General features: G+C 26.6%; 1 pseudogene; it reads right to left on the reverse strand.

Annotated features, from left to right (window-relative positions):
- The window catches only part of LOC149514585 (uncharacterized), an 80270-nt pseudogene that overhangs the window by 57125 nt on the left and 1390 nt on the right, over positions 1-21755 (reverse strand).

Below are 21755 nucleotides of genomic sequence, written 5' to 3' on the forward strand. Positions count from 1 at the left end.
TGAGCTTAGCTCTCATGTCACCTTTTTCTACTTAATTATGTTGAAGATCATTTTTAGTGTTGTATGCTTAGTGGTATTGTTGGAATCAGAATTTGCTCTCTTTTAATTTGTTTTAGGAACTGGGGAGGAATACAAACAATAATTTATGGAAAAAAGGAAAATTAATTAGATCAAAGGATCAGAATAAGATGGCTAATAAGATCCCTTCTTGACATCCAATCAAATATATGTAGTCTTATATTTTCATTCATCATTAATGATTTAATTTTTAAATCAAATTTGATTTTTTTAAAATTTGATTTATTAAACTTTGAGTTTACTTTCCACAGTATATATATTTGATTAATCACGTTTTTAATCTTACAAAAATTTAAATATAAGTTTAAACGCTTTATTTTTCATTTTAATTTGATTGATCAAACTTTAGTCTTCTACATAAGTTTAAACATTTTTCAAAATTTCTTTAACTTTAAAAATTTTTTCACTAAAAAATAAATTGTCCTATTTTTCAGATTTATATCATTGTACATCAAATTTTTTAAAAATATAAAAAAATAAAATATTTTTATAAATGTTTTCTCTCAAGTCATCCATTCTAACCTTCTTAAGTTCTCTACTGTTATGTTATCACATTTTTGTTGAATATTATATTTTTTATGGTCTCAAATTCAAATTGGATCTTTTCATTTATTGTTTATTGGTTTTCAATTAGATACTTAACATATTATTAAAATTTAGATTTTATTCCCTTATTCTTGTTTGTTACTCTTTTCAAGTTTGTCGCAAGGATCCAATAATAATCCTTGTTAATTGTGTAGCCAGAAACTATTTAATTAACAAATAATATCTCCTTTTTTTTTTTTTTGTAGAAAATGAGATAGATTGTGAAATTGTAGGTTTAATCTTGACATTTAAGAAAAATTTGCCACTCTATTGTTACATCCTGCCACTTTTAATGTACTCTTAATATTTATAGACACTCTAAATAGAATTTGACAAGTTGTTTGATATAATTGATGAGAATTGTGATGATGCGGTCTTGATATTCCACTTATTTGTCAAGTAAAGTTAATAATTTTACTAATTATCAAGCTAGTATATAATTTCAAGTGCATAAACCCATCCAAAATTTTTTTATTTCAAAGAATTTGAATTAATTTTTTAAATATATTTTTAAAGATGCAAACAAACTGAATATAAATAAATTTTATTATATTTATGATTTGTTCGTTTAATACTATCAATATTTGTGATCAGTTTGTTTAACACTCAAAAAATTGAAATATTATCAAAGAAATTTCTATCAATAATACTTTATTTTTCATCGGTGGTAATATTACTGATGAAAAATTTTTATCAATATAAATGTAGGTAATTTATTGATAGAATTTTTTATTGATAGAACTTTTTGATTTACCGACAAAATTTTGAATTGATATATTATTTTAATAATTTTTTCAATTTTACAAAAAAAAAAGCTCTGACAATGATAGTTAATAATACTTGTTTTTTAATCATGTATAATTATATGTTGTTTATAATAAATTTTCTCATTTTATTCTAGTTTTTTTAATTTATTTTTAAAATAATTACATAAATATTAAAATATACATAAATAAATAAATAAATAAATAAACAAAAAAATCCTTTCCACTTATAAAAGAAGAGTATAATAATATTTTACAATCCCTAAGTACTATTTTCTTGTTGTCTAATAAAACCAATAGTTGTCATAACATATAGATCCAAAAATCTATAGCTTGATTTAACAAAAGGAGTCACCACCAATCTTTTTTATCTAGGTATGATTGGTCACCTAAGGAATCTATCCTTTTAAGTAGCTTTTAAGCTTGACTAAGAGTCCCTAAAAGAATAGGTTCGAGTCTACTAACCAGAACATGGTTCGAAAATTCAGTTACATATGAAGAAAGTTATAGCACTCCCACATGCCCATCCAAAAGATGGTACTATTTTATTTTAAATTTATCCTGAGGTCTTGATTATAATGGTTTTAAGTTGATATTGAATATTGAAAATAATTTTTAAGATTCTTCCATCAATTTGGCAGAATTTTTAAAAATATTTTTTCACCTCAAGAGTATTCAAGAATCACATTTGTTTTCTTAAAGAGGTTCTATCGTCAAAAAAAAAAGATTTAATCATTTTTTATTTTGGTTTTTATTATTGAAAATATATCTAATTATTCCACCATTTAGGCCAAATTAGAAATATTTTCTTTTTTTGAATTTCTAAATTTTCTACAATTTGGGCCTATTTAGAAATTCTTTTTATTTCTTTTTTGTTTTGGAAAGAAAATAATATGAGAATTATTTTTCTTGAAATTTCATTTAAATTCTTCCACCATTTGGGACAAATTTAAAGAAATTTCTCACCCAGAGATTTCTTAGGAATTTTTCATTTGAAATTTCTAAGAATTTTATTATTGGATAATTATCAAATATTTTCAACCAAATTTGGAAAAGAATACAATTACTTTTATTGAAATTTCATCTAAATTATTCCACCATTTGGGACAAATTTAGAGAAATTTCTCATCTAGAGATTTTTTAGGAATTTACCATTTGAAATTTCTAAAAATCTCATCCTTGGGTAATTAGTATTTTTTCAAATTTTTATTAAATTTTTATTTTTATTTTTTCTCCTTTTTTTAGAATAAACATTAATTATTGTTATTGAAATTTTATCTAAATTATTCCACCATTTGCAAAGTTAGACAAAATTCCTCACCTAGGAATTTTATAGAAATTTACCATTTAAAATTTTTATAAATTCCATCATTGGATAAGTAATACTTATTCTAAAAAAATATTTTATTTTTTCAAATTTAATCAAGCAAAAATATCCTTAAAAATAAACGAACACACATAAATTAATAAATTAAATAAATAAATAAAAATACCAAAAAATGAAATGGCTCGGTTGAAGGGTTCGGTGTGGGTCGGCTCCAAGTATAAAAATCGACTCAGCGACTATGCTCAGAATCTCGGCTCGGCTAAAGGGGTTTGGTTAGGGCACAAGTTAGCGAAGCGGGTTATGCTCTGGTTGGGTTGCCCTAATAAACACACAGGGATCCTAGGATCTTTTTAAGGTGAAAACGAAGTTATTTTGGGGCCTGTATAAAAGCCAAAATTCGATCTTTTCTTCATATTTCTCTTCCCCTTTCTTTTTTCCTTCTTTTTTTTTTCTCTCCTTCTCTCTCTATAAACCTAGAATTTCGGTTGAAGCTTCATCAAAAATTGGGAAAAACACATCAAAAATTGGAAAATTCATAGGAAAAGATGAATTTTATCGAAAAAAAATTGGAATCTAGAAAATTTCCAAAAAATTTTTAGAAAAAAACTGTCAAAAAAATTTTTTAAAAAAATTCTTCTTTTTTTTTTTTTTCGCTTATGCTTGCTATGTGTTTTGTGTGATTTATGTATGGTATTTATAGGATCAAAGAACCCTAATCCAAACTGAAATTCCAATTCCTTTGACGCTTAAACCTCTACCTTCAAATTCAACTCAAATTCAAACACACAATTCCAATCAAACTCAACTACTATTTTTTCATTTTGTTTAAATTTTTTAATTAACAGAAAGAAATAGACCCCTAGACAGATTGGGGTGTCTACAATACTCACCCGTTCAAGTTCTTACATATAGTTACTAAAGCAAATATATCAACAACTGACTAAATTAAGTGTAGAACAAGATTGACTAGAAAGACTTGCTGGAGTTGAAGCAATTGTTGGAGTGACACCTTAATCCTAACACTAAATGATGTTAATATATTAATTCAAATAGCCATGACCTTAATTAGAAACAAAACAAAAGATTCTCAACTCATTTATTGCAAACAAACCTCAATAAGAATATAGTAAATTTAAATATATTATTTATTGGCTTATAATAAGCAAGCAGTTTCACTTCCTTTGTACCATACTATATCTTAAATTAGATGATTTGGTGTTTCAACAAATTGAATCGACTTTCTAACTAGCTCTAGTTCATCACAAATCAAAAGTTCATCACAAATCAAAGTTTAAAATTGCAAAGAAAAGATACTTGATGAAAAATTTAAAAAGCCAAAATGAATTTCAACTTTTCCTTTATATCAAAACCTAGAAAAAAAAATCAAAGTTCTGTCTAATTTGTTGAAAATTGGAAGGAGACTGTAAAAATAAAATAAAAAATTAAGACATGGTTGACATTTTAAAGAGAACGTGATTCATGACACATAGTCTCAAAGAAATTAGAGATTTCATTTTCCTCGAAATTTTACTTTTCTTTGAATTGTTCAGCCATTTAGTAAAAGCCATCATTGTCAACTTCGACAAATTCAAACATGACTTTTTAATTCTTCCTTTTTTCAATTTCAATGCCACACAAAAAACTCAGATTATTAACAAAAATTAAAAAACAAAAAATTCACCTGAAGCTTCTATGGACAAGTATTGCTCGAGCACGGCAATGGACAAGCTGCCACGAGCCAAGTAAGCTGCAGCTGTCAACCCATTATGCTTAATGCCAATCACCAATGCATCTCATTTCTTCTCCTTTAGTGCTTGTGTGGCTCCAAAAAAGATTAAAAGAAGCGTCAGTTTAAAACTATATATAGTTTCATCTGAAGCTTCCTCGATTACTAGTTTCTAAGAAATTCTCAGTCACAAATGATGTTGTAGCGGTGAACGGGGAGGAGAAAGGCCATCGGAGGAGGAAGGCCATTGCATGTGAGGAATCGAGAATAGAGAAGGGAGATGACTGTCTAGTGGAGGGGGTGGGAAAAGAGAATCGTGAGTGAGGGAGATAAATGTTAAGAGAAGAGTTAGGGATTTTATTCCTAAATGAAAATCACTGGTGGAATAGCGACAAAAATTTCGTTGATTTTTCAAAACCAATTTAAAAAATTAAAAATATAAAATTTTATTAATTAATTTAAATTTCTTTTTTTACATATAATTTTTTGATCAAAACTATTTATCGACAAAATTTTCTTATCGATATTCTATGATAAAACACATATCTATATTATTGTCAATAAAAATTTTCATTCGTAAGTACGACACCAAAGTTTTATAACCACACCAAATATTTATCAACGGTATACTGATGGAAATTATTCTGTCAATATTTTTTTATCAATAATCCATCGGTATTCTATCAGTAATAAATTATTAGTTTCATTTTTCAATTTTGTCAGTAATTCATTAGTATTTTATTGATAATTATTGATAAAAAAATCTGTCGATAAAGTTTTGTCGGTAATAAGTATATTTATGGTAGTTTAATTAATGAACCATGAAATATTTTTCATAATCGTTTGTTAAATTTAATAAACGAACATAAATGAACAAAAATCGAGTACGTTCATAAATTGTTTGTAAAACATTATATTAGTTTTCACAAACGAATCGAATATGAATAAATTCTATTATGTTCATGATATATTCATTTAATTAATGAAACTTGAAATTTTGTTTATAATCATATGTTAAATTTAATAAATAAACATAATTTGATCATATTCATGACTGGTTAGTTAAAAGTTATATCTATTTGTCTCATAATATTTTATATATTTATTATTAAATTAAATAATCTAATATGAAACTACGATTATTGATAATTTATTGTGAAGAATTTTTCTTATACAAATTGAAGGTATTACACCCAAATCTTTTAAGGTGTTGGATAGATTTGACAATTTAAAACTCGATATAATATATGATATGAAAATAATAAAAATAGTATGAAAATAATATGGGTTAAAATTTTAATAAAAATCATATATGGGTTTAACAAAAACTAAAAAATATTTTTCATATTTTTCTTTTTGATATAAAATGTAATACTTAATTTTTTTATAAAACATGACATTAATACACAAAATGTTTTAGATGATATAAATATACGGATTATCAGATCACGTTGGATAATTGATAAATTAATCTTATATCACTTTTATAAAACTTTCAATTAGCATGAACATTATAAACTACGTATCAAATACATTAATTATTAATTCAGATTGAGAAATAATTGAGTCAAAGAGTTTGTAATTTGAAATTTGAGTTCAACTTGAAGTAAAAAAAAAAAAAATTTACTTTTAAGTTAGTTTGAGTTTTACTTCAACTTTATTTCTTATAAGTAATTAGTAAAAAATTATAAGTATATCATACAAATATAGGATATGGAAAAAATAAATTCAATTAAATTTGCAATCAAACTACGACTAAGTATTATAATACTCAAATTAAATATAATTTACTAATTGAAGTGATATTAATAAATTAAACCTAATAATAGTTTAATTATAAAATTTACTTTCATATTCAAACATGTTGTTAATTTGTAAAAATATAATAATGTTTAATTTGATATTTAATTCAATTAATTCATGTAACTTTTTTAACAAATAATCTTTTTAAAAAATTTTAAATTTAATTTTCAACACTTACATTCCACTTTTATTATTCTCAAATTAAAACCTTCCTTACAATATCAAAATAATTAACTAACTCTTAGTTTGAATTTACATTGACACATTAGAATTAACATAGTTTTGGTAATTGTTGCTTAACTTTTCCTCCTAAAATTACTTGAATATCTGGCAAACTTTTTTTTTTTTTTGGCCATTGACACCCAAGGATAATTGACTTTGGGATATAAAACAAAATTGGGTCCATTTCAAAATCTGCGTTAGGCCTTTGAAATTGATTCTTACATTTTGAGCAATATTTTATTCTCTTCTTTTTCTCTATAATCCAGTGTGGACCCTTCTAGACGTCACCGTCTGCAACTTACATAATGAAGAGTCAGATTTTGGGGACCCATCTTACAAAGACAGGAAGAAGCATAATCAGATCCCCACAAATCACACATGCAGAAGTTTGTTGCTAGTGCCTGCCTCTACCTGACCCATTCACCACCCAAACCAACAAATAAAATGAAGAAAAAAAAAGAGAAGGAATTCCTTCAAAAGTCCATAAGCAAACTATCAAGCAACTAGCACATCAACACCAAAACTAACATATACAACTTGGCCAAGATTTAGGCTGAAATTGTTTTAGATTTTTATTCTCTTATTAATGATATAAAACCTTGGTTGACATTTTTATGTTTTAAAGATTATATAAAAGTATTTTCGATCATGTATAATTTTATTGGATTATTTTTCTATAGATGGATGATACATTTTTATATTTATGCAATTGAATTTACATAATTATATAAGATGTGTTATATTTCTAAAAACGTGTTTAGATGTATACGAGTGTTCATGTTAACTATACATGTCAATGTAATACTTTTTTTAATTTACAATTACATGGATATATTATATATAATATTATATTATAGCATACATAGAATTCTGATAAGGTTTGCTTATGTAGACGTTTAGTTGAATTTTTTTCTTTTGACACAAAGCAAAATCCCTAAAATTTCTCTTTACAATGATATGTAAGATATTTCCTACTTTCAAATAATTTATCAAAAGATATATATTTTAAGATTATTTAATTATCCAAAACTTTAAAATTTAAGTGAAAGACCAATTCAATTATTTTAAATTGCTAGTAACAAAATCTAATTTAAATATATTATTTTTAAAAAAATACATTAATCTAAATATATAGTTTTTTCAATTTAAAATTTTCAAATACAATGATATATTATTTTTTAAAAAATAGGTTTTCTAATAATATAAATATATATCTTTTTAAATCTAAAAATCTCAAATGTAATTATATTTTAAAAAGATTTTTTAATAATTTAAATATATGTCATCTTAAACTTAAAATTTTAAAATATAATTTTTACTTTTAGAGATTTCATAATAATCCTTTATTATTTGATTATTTTTAAATTTAAAAGGACTAAATATCACATACATTAAAAGATAATTTATTCTTTAATGATACTCTCAATGTTAATTCTATTTCTTTGCTTCTTTTTTTTTTTTCAACCTATATGCTTGCAAGGAAATGGTTTTTAACTAGTTATCTGTACATCCACGTGTTAAAATTTTAAAATCAATGTTTTTTTTTTTGTTTTTGAAATTTTTATCAAAATTTTGATTATTTTATTTATTCCTGAGTATATGCATGGATCTTATAGAAATTCTTTGTCAATTCTTGATGTTAGAGTGAAGAAAGAAGATTGGTTTAACACATTAATAACTCTTCTAAGGTATTTTAATAATTTAGGTAAAAAATATTGATTTAATTATTTAAGAATTGTTTGTTAGTTTTATTTATTTAATTATTGATTTTGTTGGCTTTTCTTTTATTTATTTTTTAAAAAAAATTATATATAAAGGCAAATGACTAAATACAATACTAATTCTAACATAATTGTTTTATATAAAAATAAAATTAAGTTTATTTATTTGAAATTAAGTTTTTATAATTTAATTCTTTTATAATATTATTGGTTCTTTTCCTAGAAGCGAGACAAAAGTAGTAAAAGCAAAAAGGAAATTTTTTTACCTTTGGAATTGATTATAAAATCCTATGAATGGAAATTGACACATTCCCATTAAAATCTTTTTATAACAAATTTTTAAAATAATTATTTAAAATTTAATACTATTACTTAAAACTTAAAATTATTTTATTTTAGCTTTTACAGTAATACAATTTTGCATCAAATGTAAAGCTTAAAACAAATATAAAAATTAATTTGTTAAATCATATAAATGTTGAAGATCAAGATATTACTAAAATTCATGCAAAGAATATACATTTGAGTAAGCCATTACGCATATTATTTAAATATTTAAAATCATTATTTTTTTTCAAATAAATAAAATTTATCTTACAATTATATAAACTTGTAGGTGTATAAAAATGATTACACAAGATGAAAATCGCACAAATTGAAGAAAGTTAATTTGAAGTGATGAAACTTTTAGTTTCCAATCCAATATTTTATTGGTAAACTAAATAATATTGTTTGTATATAAATCTTTTGGATATTTTATTTTTTTCTCAAATATTATTATATGTTTTGAATTTTGAATTTTTGAATTAAAATTTTTTATTTTATTATGTTTAATATTTTAATTATATTATTTGTAATTTACATATATATATTATATGTTTTGAATTTTGAATTTTGAATTTTGAATTTTTTAATTAAAAATTTTTATTTTATTATGTTTTGATATTTTAATTATATTATTTATAATTTACGTATATATATTAAACATCTAAGTGATTAAATAATATTAATTTATATATCTAAATACATTTAAAAATAATTTGTATATTGCATAGGTAATAAGCTAGTGGCGTGTATATATAAAACAGTTTATGATGAAAAATTCTATAATCTATATATAAAATGATCATTACAAGCATGCCAATAAGGAATACTACAAGCATGCCAATAAGGAATACTATAAGAAATGGGAAATTCAATTCTTGTTGAGAGTACATGACTTTTGAACCAATGATTCAATAACTCAAAGTCTAAGATGTGAATTTTTTGTTTTTTGTTTGTTTTCATGCTCAATCATACAGAGGGAATTTTAAAGATATAAAAGAAATGGGCACAAGAGATTTGATATCTCTTTTTTAGTATTTGGTAGCTTCAAATTGAGATCAAAATGTCCTTGTGCTTCACCACCTTTAAAATTAGCCATGGTTATTGCAGTTGCTCAGTCAATTTGCACCATTGCTGGTGGAAAGAAGCTATATTAAGGTCAATGGTGCATATTTAACCCTCTAGCTCTTTCCCGGATAATCGAATCTTCAAAGCTTGCCTTTACCACAGGACAAAATAATATATGAGCAATTGAAGAACAAATCATCATGACAATGGAGATTGGTGTAATTTGTTGTTTAAGCACAGTTAATAAGCTAATGACTCAAGGTTGGGCAATTCATAATTGTAATAGATTAAATTGGATGGAGGGTGGTTGAATTTTGAGCTTGAACACATTCAAGTAGTTGTTGACACTACAGGGGTTTTGGTTTTTAGTGACGTTTTTTTTTTAACGTTTAGCGGCATTTATAAATGCCATTAAAAGATTTGCGATGTTTGCAAAAAAAGTCAGAGTACCGGCTATACACGCTTCACAGAAAATAGTGGCATTTTATAAAAAACGCTATTATATTAGAGGCGTTTGTATCTAAAAAATGCCGCTATATTAGCATATTAGCTGTGTTTGAGCCAAAAATACCTTGTAGAATCCGTTTCAACTTTTGTGTATGGATTATATAAGACATTTTTGAAAAAAATCGTCTTTAATAATCTAAACTAAAAATTTGTTGATTGGATTGTTTAAGGCGAGTTTGGTCAAAAATGCCTTCAAGAATTGGTTCTATACTTTTCCTATGGATTATTAAGGGCGTTTTTTCTGTAAAAAACGCCTTCAATATTCTCTCCAAAATTTTTTAAATGAATTGGTGAATGTATTTTTACCCATAAAATGTCTAGAATAATCAAAATCTCTGTAAAAACTCAAAAAAGACTAAAGGTAGGGATCGAATCTACCACATTATGGTTAACATCCATGCGATCCTAAAATTTTGATTAGATATTTCTTGAAGGCATTTTGATAAAAAAAAACGCCTTCAATAAGCTTGTGAAATTTTTTCGTGGAATTATTAAAGGTGTTTCTTGTAGAAAACATCTTCAATAATCACATACATCTTTTATGAGGGGATTATTGAAGGTGTTGTCTGCCAAAAATGCCTTAAGTAATTCCTTATCAATTTTTTTAATGGGATTATTCAAGCAATTTTCTACCAAAAACGCCTCTAGTATTCACTTAAATTTTTAATACAGGATTATTCATGGCGTTTTAGTCGATAAATGTTGCTAATATCAAGTCTTGGGTGGCGTTTACAAGTAACAACGCCGTTATTTGAATATTTAGTGGCGTTTTGATAATAAACGCCTTAAGTTTTATAAAAACATGGAAGCTAATGGTGTCTGTAAGTGAAATGCCGTTACAAAACTGCCACTAATATTCTATTTTCTTGTAGTGGTGCGATATGATAGTTCCTGAATTGGGACAAAAATCACCGAATATGAAATATTTAACTGTCACTAATTTTGAAGAGTTATTTGATGGTGGATATAATCTTTCAAGTTTGAGGGAACTAAGATTCCATGATCTACCTAAATTGCGGGTGACATGGAAAGATCCCATCCAAGTTGTCAACTTTCAAAACCTCACTGGTTTGAGTGTCTTTAGATGCGGAAGGTTAAGATATATCTTATCACCTACCATCGTTCGGAATTTGCTACAATTAAGCTTTTTATGGATATATGAGTGTGAGGAATTGGAGCAAATTATTGAAAAAGATGGTCAAACTTCACCACAAGATCGTCATCTCCAACCTATATGCTTCCCTAATCTGACTCGTATATGGATTGACTCATGCAAAAACTTGAAAAGTTTCTTTCCGGTGAGTGTTGTTCATGGCCTTCCAAAACTGCAATCCTTAACTGTTCTGAACGTCTTCAAATTAGAACTAGTATTTGAAAATCAGGAGATGAGGCAAATGGTAGCGAGGAAAAAGAGAAAGTGATACAGCTACCTCAATTGGGCACCTTACGTCTTGAAAAGCTACCGAACCTTGTGAGCTTCAGCCCTGTAGGTTATCATTTTGTACTCTCATCTTTGGAAATTTTAACTATAAGAGGTTGTCCCAATATAACCACAAGCTTTAGTGTTGATTCAGAGCAATCTGGGCATGCCAAAACAGAGGTACGCTACGCTCCCCAACTCTCAATATAAAAGTATCAAAAGCTGCCCTGCCTTTTGTATAGATGAACTTGGATAAGCTTATGAACAGAGAGGTTCATCTGTTGTATACTTTTTCATACTTTTATTTCCTCTTTCAGCTTTATTGATTATGCAATATTAATCTCGTCAGTTCAAGGGAACTTGTTGTGGATTTCAATTGAAATTTGTCATCCATGTGTTTGTTTTAATTCCTAATGAAATTGAAAATGTAATTGGCTGGCAATATTAATTCCCAGTTCTATTGGGTGGCAATCTTTCTTATTGGGTTCATTCAATGGTCCTTGCTGCGTTATTATTTCAATTTACTGAATTATACATCCTTCTTGGTTTTCACATGCCATGCTTTAATTTGTTTTGCTGGCAATCCGATCAATTGATGAAAATATAGTGGAAGAGTCTACTAGAGTTCAACAAACAACATGGCCAATTGGTAGTGATATATGGTTTCAGAGGACCGAGATGAAGAAAAGAATGTCGGTATGAGAAGATGCCAGTGAATGAAGCAGTTGCTAATTTGCTGCAGCATATCACAAAGCTTCGTCCCAACTTCACAGACTTGCAGCCAAATATTGCGATCATATTAGAATGCAAATTTCTATGAGGGTACATAAGACTGCATTCCTGTTTATTTATGCTTTTTTTTTTTTTATCAGCTAAAAGTTTATAGTTTGTTGTCCTTTCCACTAGCAGACCTGAAAACAAGGATCTTTTAAAACAGCAATGCGCACATTTTAATTATCTTAAGTCACGTGAAAATTTGTCAATTCTGAATATCAGTTGAGTAGCATTTCTTCCTCCCTCTAGACATTAGACAAATCACATATTATTTTCTGGCATAAGAATTGCTATAAGAATTCCATGCATCGTAATTTCATTCAATTAAATCGGCATTTTTTTTTTTTTGCAAAACAGCTAGTCAAAACTAAGTTTCCCTAGTTGATGTTCTAGAGGTTGCTTTATTTAAAGATGGCGGATCTTACTGAGTTAAATACTTATTGGAATACTAACAAATAAAAACAACTAAGTTGATGGAAAATGTTGGACTGAAATGGTATGTCTATATATGTTAAGCTTATAAGCAGTCTAAGTGAGAATTAATCTTGATATTAGAAGTCAAAAGTTAGAATCCCATATACATATATATTACTTTTTTTGGTGTAATTTTATCACTTTATTATATCTTTATGTAATTTTAATCATCTATGGATTAAAATAGAATATTTCATCCAAAATTTATTTTTTTTCTATGTTGTTGATATGGAAAATATTTATATTTTATTGTAAAAAAATTTCACATAGGATAATATAAACCTGGAAAAGAGATAAATAGGACTGTTTATTTTTTGTAAAAAAAAAAATTGAATTTATAAAAACTTGGCAAACTTTTAAATTTATTTAGAAAACCAAAGTTTATGTTTGAAATTTTATTTTAATTTTATAAGAGAACATAACTTGAAATTTTTATATGAGTTTTTATTCTTGATTATCAGCCTAAGCAAAGCTCTAATAGCAGCTTAGTATTGTATGCTTAGTGGTGTTGTTGACATCAGAATTTGCTCTCTTTTAATTTATTTGAAAAACTAGGGAGGAACGCAAGCAATGGGAAAATTAATTAGATGAAAGGATTAGAATAAGATGATTAATAAAAAGTCATTTTTTTGACATCTAATTAAGTGTATGTAGTCTTATATTTTCCTTTATCATTGATGATTTAATTTTTAAATCAAATTTGATTTTTTTAATTTGATTTATCAAATTTTGAGTTTAGCTTCCACAACATATATATTTGAATAATCATATTTTTAAACTTATAAAAATTTAAATATAAGTTTAAATTTTTTTTTTCATTTTAATTTGGTTGATCAAACTTTAATTTTCTAAATAAGTTTATACATTTTTCAAAATTTCTGAGTTTAAAATCTTTTTAACTAAAAACTAAATTGTCCTATTCTTTTGGATTTATGTTACCGTACATGAAATTTTTTAAAGAATAAAAATATAAATATTTTAATGTCAACATGACATAGAAGAAAAAATTTTTGGATAAAATATTCTATTTCCATTCATAAGTGACTAGAATTGTATAAAAAATTGAACTAGTGATAAAAGTACATGAAGAAAAGTAAATAGATGATATTAATGAATATTATCTCTACCTGCTTATTCCATCCTACATTTCTCCATGTTCTTTAAACTATATTTCTACAATATACAAGTAATATTTATAACAGCTTAAGCATAACTTCATATTTAAGCTTTTTCAATTTGACTAGGTTTCATCTTCTTCTATGCAATGAATCCAACGTTCAAACATGAGTCCAGGATTCCTTGAGAACAGCTTAGTCTTCGTGTTAGCCCACCTCCTAATTACACCCAACATCATCAGGGACCAATTAGCTCTGTTTACATAGAATGATTGCTTTCCCACTTGCAATAACCAATTGACTAGAAGGACTTGTTGGAGTTGAAGCAATTTTTGGAGTGGCAACCACACTCTGCTCACTTCAAGGACTACCTTCTAAATGTGGCTCTTCCATCATATTCAATCATTAACTTCCTTATCAGAAAACAAAACAATTAACTTTTTTTAACCGCATCACCAAGAGAACATACAAACTCTAAATCAAGCTAATAAAAAATTTATCAACACAAAATTCCAACCAAAGCAATTGAACTTGACATTTGCCGTTGGTCATACCTCCAAAAGTTGTTTGTACATAGTACTTGCTTCCTTATCCTTGGGCTCAATTGCTAGAGTAATCTATTTCCATAATAAATTTGGAAGCTTTATTAAAATAATATTAAAATCACATGAAACGAACTAAAAAATCATAATTTTTGGCATACAAGATATATTGCAAAACCATATTAAGCAAGCAAAAGGCCAAGATAAATGATGGCCTTGGAAACAAAATAAAATGATGCCAAGCCGAATTTGCACTAATTTTCTAAAATTCATCTTGGAGAAGCACCATGTTAGTTCTAATGCCAAGCAAATTGTTACACATCACCAAGTGTTTAGGATATGGAATTCTTCTTTTCACATTCTTGGAAGATTTATTCATTTATGCGTACATAGATATTTTTGAAGAACATTTATAAAACTGATTTTTACTTACAATTAGGAGATGGATCCAAACCTTAATTGTTAATGGAACTAAAAAGCACAAGTCAAAAGAAACCTCACTTGTATTAGAAAATAACAACTAATTGCTTCCAGCCAAAAGCAATTTAGAAACTAACAACAATATAAACGACCAGAAAGGAGAGCTATAAAAACCTCTGAGGCCCAGACACTATAACCTTTGGACACATAGCTCTTGTCTTATGCTCAAGCTTGGACCTTGGTCCCTTAGAAGCCATTAGTTAATAGATGAATTGCAGGAAAAGTGAAGACAAAGAACCAATAGATGAATTAGTTAAGTACTAGAAATAAAAGTTAAATTCAATAAAAAGCATAGACAATGAAAAACAAAAACTCACATTTGACAATGGTTCAGAAAATTGTATATTGGCTTATTGCTAACACAAAATGATGTTAAATATATTAATTCAAATAGCCATGAGCTTAATTAGAAACAAAACAAAAGATTCTCAACTCACATATTACAAACAAACCTCAATAAGAACATAGTAAATTTAAATACGTTATTTATTGGCTTATAATAAACAAGTATTTTCACTTCCTTTGTACCCTACTATATCTCAAATAAGATGATTTGGTGTTTCAACAAATTGAATCGACTTTCTAACTGGCTCTAGTCCATCACAAATCAAAGTTTAAAATTGCACAGAAAATATACTTGATGGAAAATTTAAAAAGCTAAAATGAATTTCAACTTTACCTTTACATCAAAACCTAGAAAAAAAACATCAAAGTGCTGTCTGATCTGTTGAAAATTGAAGGAGACTGTAAAAATAAAATACAAATTTGAGACATGGTGGACATTCTAAAAAGAGCATGATTCATCACATAGTATCAAAGAAATTAGAGATTTCATTTTCTTCGAAATTTTGCTTTTCTTTAAATTGTTCAGCCAATCAGTAAATGTCGTCACTGTTAGCTTCGACAAATTCAAACATGTCTCTTTAATTATTCCTTTTTTCAATTTAAATGCCATACAAAAACTCATATTCTTAACAAAACTTAAAAAAAAAAAACAAAAAATAAAAAATTTCACCTGAAACTTCTATGGACAGGTATTGCTCAAGCACGGAAACGGACAGGCTGCCACGAGCCAAGTAAGCCATGGCTGTCAAACCATTATGCCCATCTTCGATCACCTATGCATCTCATTTCTTCTCCTTTAATGCTTGTGTGGCTTTAAAAAAGATTAATAGAAGATCAATTTGAAAATATATATAGTTGCATCTAAAGCTTTATTCTTTTTTGGGATAAGTTGTATTTTATTATCCAAAGGAGCAATAAAATTGCTACACTACATACACTCCATATATACAATCAAATCATATTCTAACTATTATGCAATATAACTTTATTTATAGTCCAAGCATCACACAAAATCTTGTTAACTGCTCATACACTTGTTCTTCTATTCCTTCTTTATTCTTGAATAATCTGCAATTCCTTTCTCTCCATATATAATATATATGAGCATTCCAAGTACTGCACAATACTATTGATATCAGCGCCTTGCCTTTTGTCTTTGTCACTGCCCATTTCAATTCTTCAGTTTCTCCTAAAGCTTCCTCAATTACTGGTTTTTGAGATGTTCTCAATCACGAATGATGTTGTAGCGTTGAACAATTGATGACAAAGGCCATCGGAGGAGGAATTGAGGATAGAGAAAAGGGATGAGGGTCTAATGGAGGGGGCGGGAAAAGGGAACTGTGAGTGAGGGAGAAAAAACGTTTAAGAGAAGAGATAGGGATTTTATTCCAAAATGAAAATCACTAACGGAATACTGACAAAAATTTCATTGGTCTTTCAAATATCGATTTAAAAAATTAAAAACATAAAATTTTATTATTAATTTAAAAATTTTTTTACATATAATTTTTTTACCTAAATTATTTCTCGACATTTGATATTCCATCTATAAAATGTGTCTACATTATTATCTACATAATTTTTTATCTGTAAGTACGGTGTTAAAATTTTATAGACATGCCAAAAATTTATCGGTGTCTATATTTTCCATCGATAATTCATTGGTATCTCGGTGGAAATAAATTAATAGTTTCATTTTTCAATTTCATTGATAATTCATCGATATTCTATTTGTAATTACAGATGAAAAAAGTTTGTTGATAAAATTCTATCAGTAATTAGCATATTTTTTGTAATGTAATTAATGAACTATGAAATATTCTTCATAATCATTTGTTAAAGTTAATAAACAAAAAAAAAAATCAAGCATGTTCACAAATTGTTCGTAAAACATTATATTAGTTTTTACAAATAAATTGAATATGAACAAATTTTGTTATATTTGTGATATGTTCGCTTAATTAAAAACCCTTAAAATGTTGTTTATGATCGTTTGTTAAAATTAATAAACAAATATAATTGGAATATATTCACAAATAGTTAGTCAAACGTTCTATCCATTTATCTCATAATATTATATATATTTATTATTAAATTAAATAATCTAATACGAAATTGCAATTATTGATAATTGATTGTGAAGAATATACCTTATAACAATTGAAGGTATTACAACCCAAATCTTTTAAGGTATTGGATAGATTTGATAATTTAAAACACAATATAGTATTACAATATGAAAATAATAAAAAAAAAAGTTATGAAAGTAACATGAGTTAAAATTTTAATAAAACTGTATATGGGTTTAATAAAAACTAAAAAAATATTTTTTGTATTTTTCATGTTGATATAAAATGTAATATCTAATTTTTATGTAAAGCATAATATTAATATACAAAGTGTTTTAGACTATATGAATATAGAAATTGTTAGATGGATAATTGATAAATTAATCTTATATCACTTTTATCAAACTTTCTATTAGCATGAACGCTACAAAGTATATACCAAATACATTAATTACTAGTTTATCTTGAGATATAAGTGAGTCAAAAAGTTTGTGATACAAAATTTGAGTTCTAATTGAAGTTAAAAAAATTTACTTTAAGTTAGATTGAGTTTTAGTTCAACTTTATTTCTTGTAAGTAATTAGCACAAAATTATGTCATACAATTATAGGATATGGAAAAGAAAAACAAATTCAATTAAATTTGCAATCAAACTATGTCTAAGTATTATAATACTAATACTCGAATTAAATATAATTTACTAATTAAAGTGATATTAAAAGATTAAACTTACTAAGAGTTTAACTGTAAAGTCTACTTAAATATTCAAACAAGTTGTTAATTTACAAAAATTTAATAATGTTTAATTTGATATTTAACTTAATTGACTCATACAATTTTTTGAAAAAATTTAAATTTTAAAATCTACATTTCACTTTTATTATTTTTAAATTGTGACTTCCTTTATATTAAATAATAAAATAATGTCAAAATAATTAATAAAAGTGAAATGTAGATTTTAAATTTTAAATTTTAAAATTTAACTTTATAAACTCTAGTTTCCTCTTTTGTACAAGTAATGGAGATAGAATCCGTTTCTGGTACGACAAGTGCATTGAGGAATACATTTTAAAAATTAAATTTCAAAGAATTTATTCTCTTGCTATCAACAAAGAGGCCCAATTAAAGAATTTGGAAATTGGATCGGTTCAAACTGGAGTTGGAGAATTCAGTTGCGTAGGAACCTGTTGAATTGGGAACTGGAATCATGGATCAAGCTAATGAACCTGTTAAACTCTGTGACTCTCTGCCCCACAGTTCACGATAGGATCATAGGGTAGCACACAGCAAATGGTGTTTTCAGCACCAAATCTTTCAGAGAAGTTCTGAACTCCACAACAGTTTCTAATTCAACCTACGAAAATACATTTGGAAGGGTGTCGCCCCACCCAAAGTAGAAATTTTTTGCTGGAAGACGCTAAAAGGCGGTATCCCTGTCATTGATCTACTTCATAAAAGAAGATGCATGGTTAACGTGATAAACAAATGCTCATTCTACAAGGAACTAGAAACTATTGATCAGCTATTCGGCTCAGCTCTTTTGCACGTTAAATCTGGTTCAAATGCTGTCTTCAATGGAATATTAGCAGGTCTATTCCAGTTTCGATCAAATCCCTTTTTCTGTCTTGGAATAGTCTTGTTGCAAGTAGTAACCAGAAAGCTATTTGGGATACACTGTTCTATGCAATTCTATGGTCGATTTGGCTGGCTCGAAATGAGAAAATCTTCCAGCAAAAAACAGTTTCAATTGATCAAATTACCAGTTTAATATGGACTAGACTTGGTTGGTGGATCGAGGCAAAATATCCTAATCTGGATTTTTCAGACTTGAATTTCATGTACAACATTCAAGACTTAACCATTCCGCTGCACCGAAGATATCCAAGGAAGAACATTCATTGGTCACCGCGAACATCTGGTGTCTTGAAAATTAATGTTGATGGATCTGCTGCTGGTAAACCAGGTCCTTCAGGTTTTGGTGGAGTAATTAGTAATAGCAAAGGAGAAGTTCTGCTTATGTTGTCAAAAAGCATCGGCATTAAAAAAGACTCTAATCTTGCAGAGCTGATGGTAGTAATAGAAGCTCTTTCAATAGTGGTAAGTTCGAACATTGACTCTATTCTAGAATTGATCATTGGAAGCGACTCTCAAGTAGTCACAGCATGGAATAACAAAGTAAGCATTAATCTCTGGAATACGATGATCTTCACGACAAGTAGTATAATCTCTATTCTAGAGTGTGAAAAGTTTCTTTTGTCCATATCTACAGAGAGGCCAATCACTTTGCAGATTTGTTGGCCAAATTGGGTGTTTTTAGAAGAAATGATTTCGTAATATGGTTTTAATTTTTGTCAATTAATAATAAATATCTTTTACTGTTTAAAAAAATTTTAAAATTTATCTTCCATTTTTATTATTTGTAAATTACGACTTCTTTTATATTTAAAAACGTAACAATGTCAAAATAATTAATTAAATCTTAAATTCAATTTACACCAACACATTAAAATTAAAATAGTTTTGCTAATTGCTGTTTAACTTTTCCGTCTAAAATTACTTGAATATTTGGCAAACTCAATTTTTTTTTCCATTGACACCCAAGGATCATTGACTTTGTGATATAGATTAGGAGCTAATTTAGATTTCATCGTACCTCCAGTGCCATGAAATTTAACCCTCAAATTGAAACCAACTAATTGGACACCCATTTGGAAGTTCTGATTTCAGTGCAGTAGTTGCATTCTCACCGTGCCAAGGCTCAGTGATCCTCTGAAGGATAAATTCACTGATGGCTAACTAATGTTGGTTTTTTTCACTTTTACCCTTGAACCATGAGAAGCTTATAAGGGTCATTGGTCCTAATTCATTAAATAAATTTTTTTATTTAAGCATGTAAGTTCGGAAAGATTAGAAGACTTTTGTGATTATAAGGTTCCTCTTTTTTTTTTTTTTTGATTTTTTGTTTAAAATTATGAAATAATTTTGTTATTATTTAATTTAATATAACAAATAAATTTTACTATAATAAACTAATAAATAAATAGACTAATAAATAATAAATTATTATATAATAAATTAATAAATAAATAAATTTTAATATTATATAAAAAATTTTGGAGATTATTTTATTAATTAACAAGTATCTACAAAAATAATAAAAAAAGAAAAAATTGTTTGATATATTAATATTATTTTTTATTAATTTTTAATCATTTTTTAATAAAATTATTGATATAAAAATAATTTAATAATTTTAATAATTTATTAATTTTATAAATATTAAATAATTTACATATTTTAAATTAACGTCTTTAATAGTCTTTTCTTCTTTCATTATAATTCAACTCATCATTATCAGTGTGTTAGCATCCAAACATATGTTCTTACCACTAATTTTAATTTTATTACTACTATAACTAATTTTACCTTCATTATCATTTTTAATATTATCGAAATTAATCTAATCACCCAATTAAATAGACACTAAATTTTGGTCAAATTCGAAATCTGCCTTAAGCCTTCCAAATTGATTTTTACGTTTTCAGCAATATTACTCTTCTTTTTCTCTATGATCAGTATGGACCCTTCTAGACGTAAACATCTGCAACTTACATAATGAAGGCTCTGATTTGGGGGACCCAACTTACAAAGGCAGGACAAAGCGTAGTCAGGTCCCAACAAATCCCATATGCCAAAGTTTGTTCCCAGTGCCTGCTTCTACCTGACCCATTCACCACCCAAACCAACGAAGAAAATATGAAAGCAAAAACAAAAAAAAAAAAAGGAAATTCCTTAAAAAAGCCCATAAGAAAACTATCAATCAACTAGCACATCAACACCAAAACTAACTTATACAACTTGGCCAAGAATTAGGTTGAGATGTGTTTTAGATTTTTATTCTCTTATTAGTGATATAAAACCTTGGTTGACATTTTTGTGTTTTAAAGATGATATAAAAATATCTTTGATCATGTATAATTTTATTGGATTATTTTTTTATAAATTGATAATAAATTTTTATATTTATGCAATTGAGTTTACATAATTATATAAAACTTTACATCAGTTAAATAATGATTATATTTTTAATAATTAATGATGTTATATCTCTAAAAAATTAGTTTAGAAGTATGCAGGTGTTCACATTAACTATATATGTCAATGTAATACTTTTTTTTTTATTTACAATTACATGGATACATGACATGTATATACAAAACTGTTAATGATGAAAAATTCTACAATCTATATACAAAATGATTATTACAAGAATACCGATAAGGAAAACTATAAAAAATGGGAAATTCAATTCTTTTTTATAGTACATGACTTTTGAACCAATGATTCAATAACTCAAAGTCTAAAATTTGAATTTTTGGTTTTTTGTTTGTTTTCATGCTCAATCATATGG

Source organism: Durio zibethinus, chromosome 15, assembly GCF_047325235.1.
Source record: "Durio zibethinus cultivar Kanyao isolate XHJ-2024 chromosome 15, ASM4732523v1, whole genome shotgun sequence".
Lineage (NCBI taxonomy): Eukaryota > Viridiplantae > Streptophyta > Magnoliopsida > Malvales > Malvaceae > Durio > Durio zibethinus.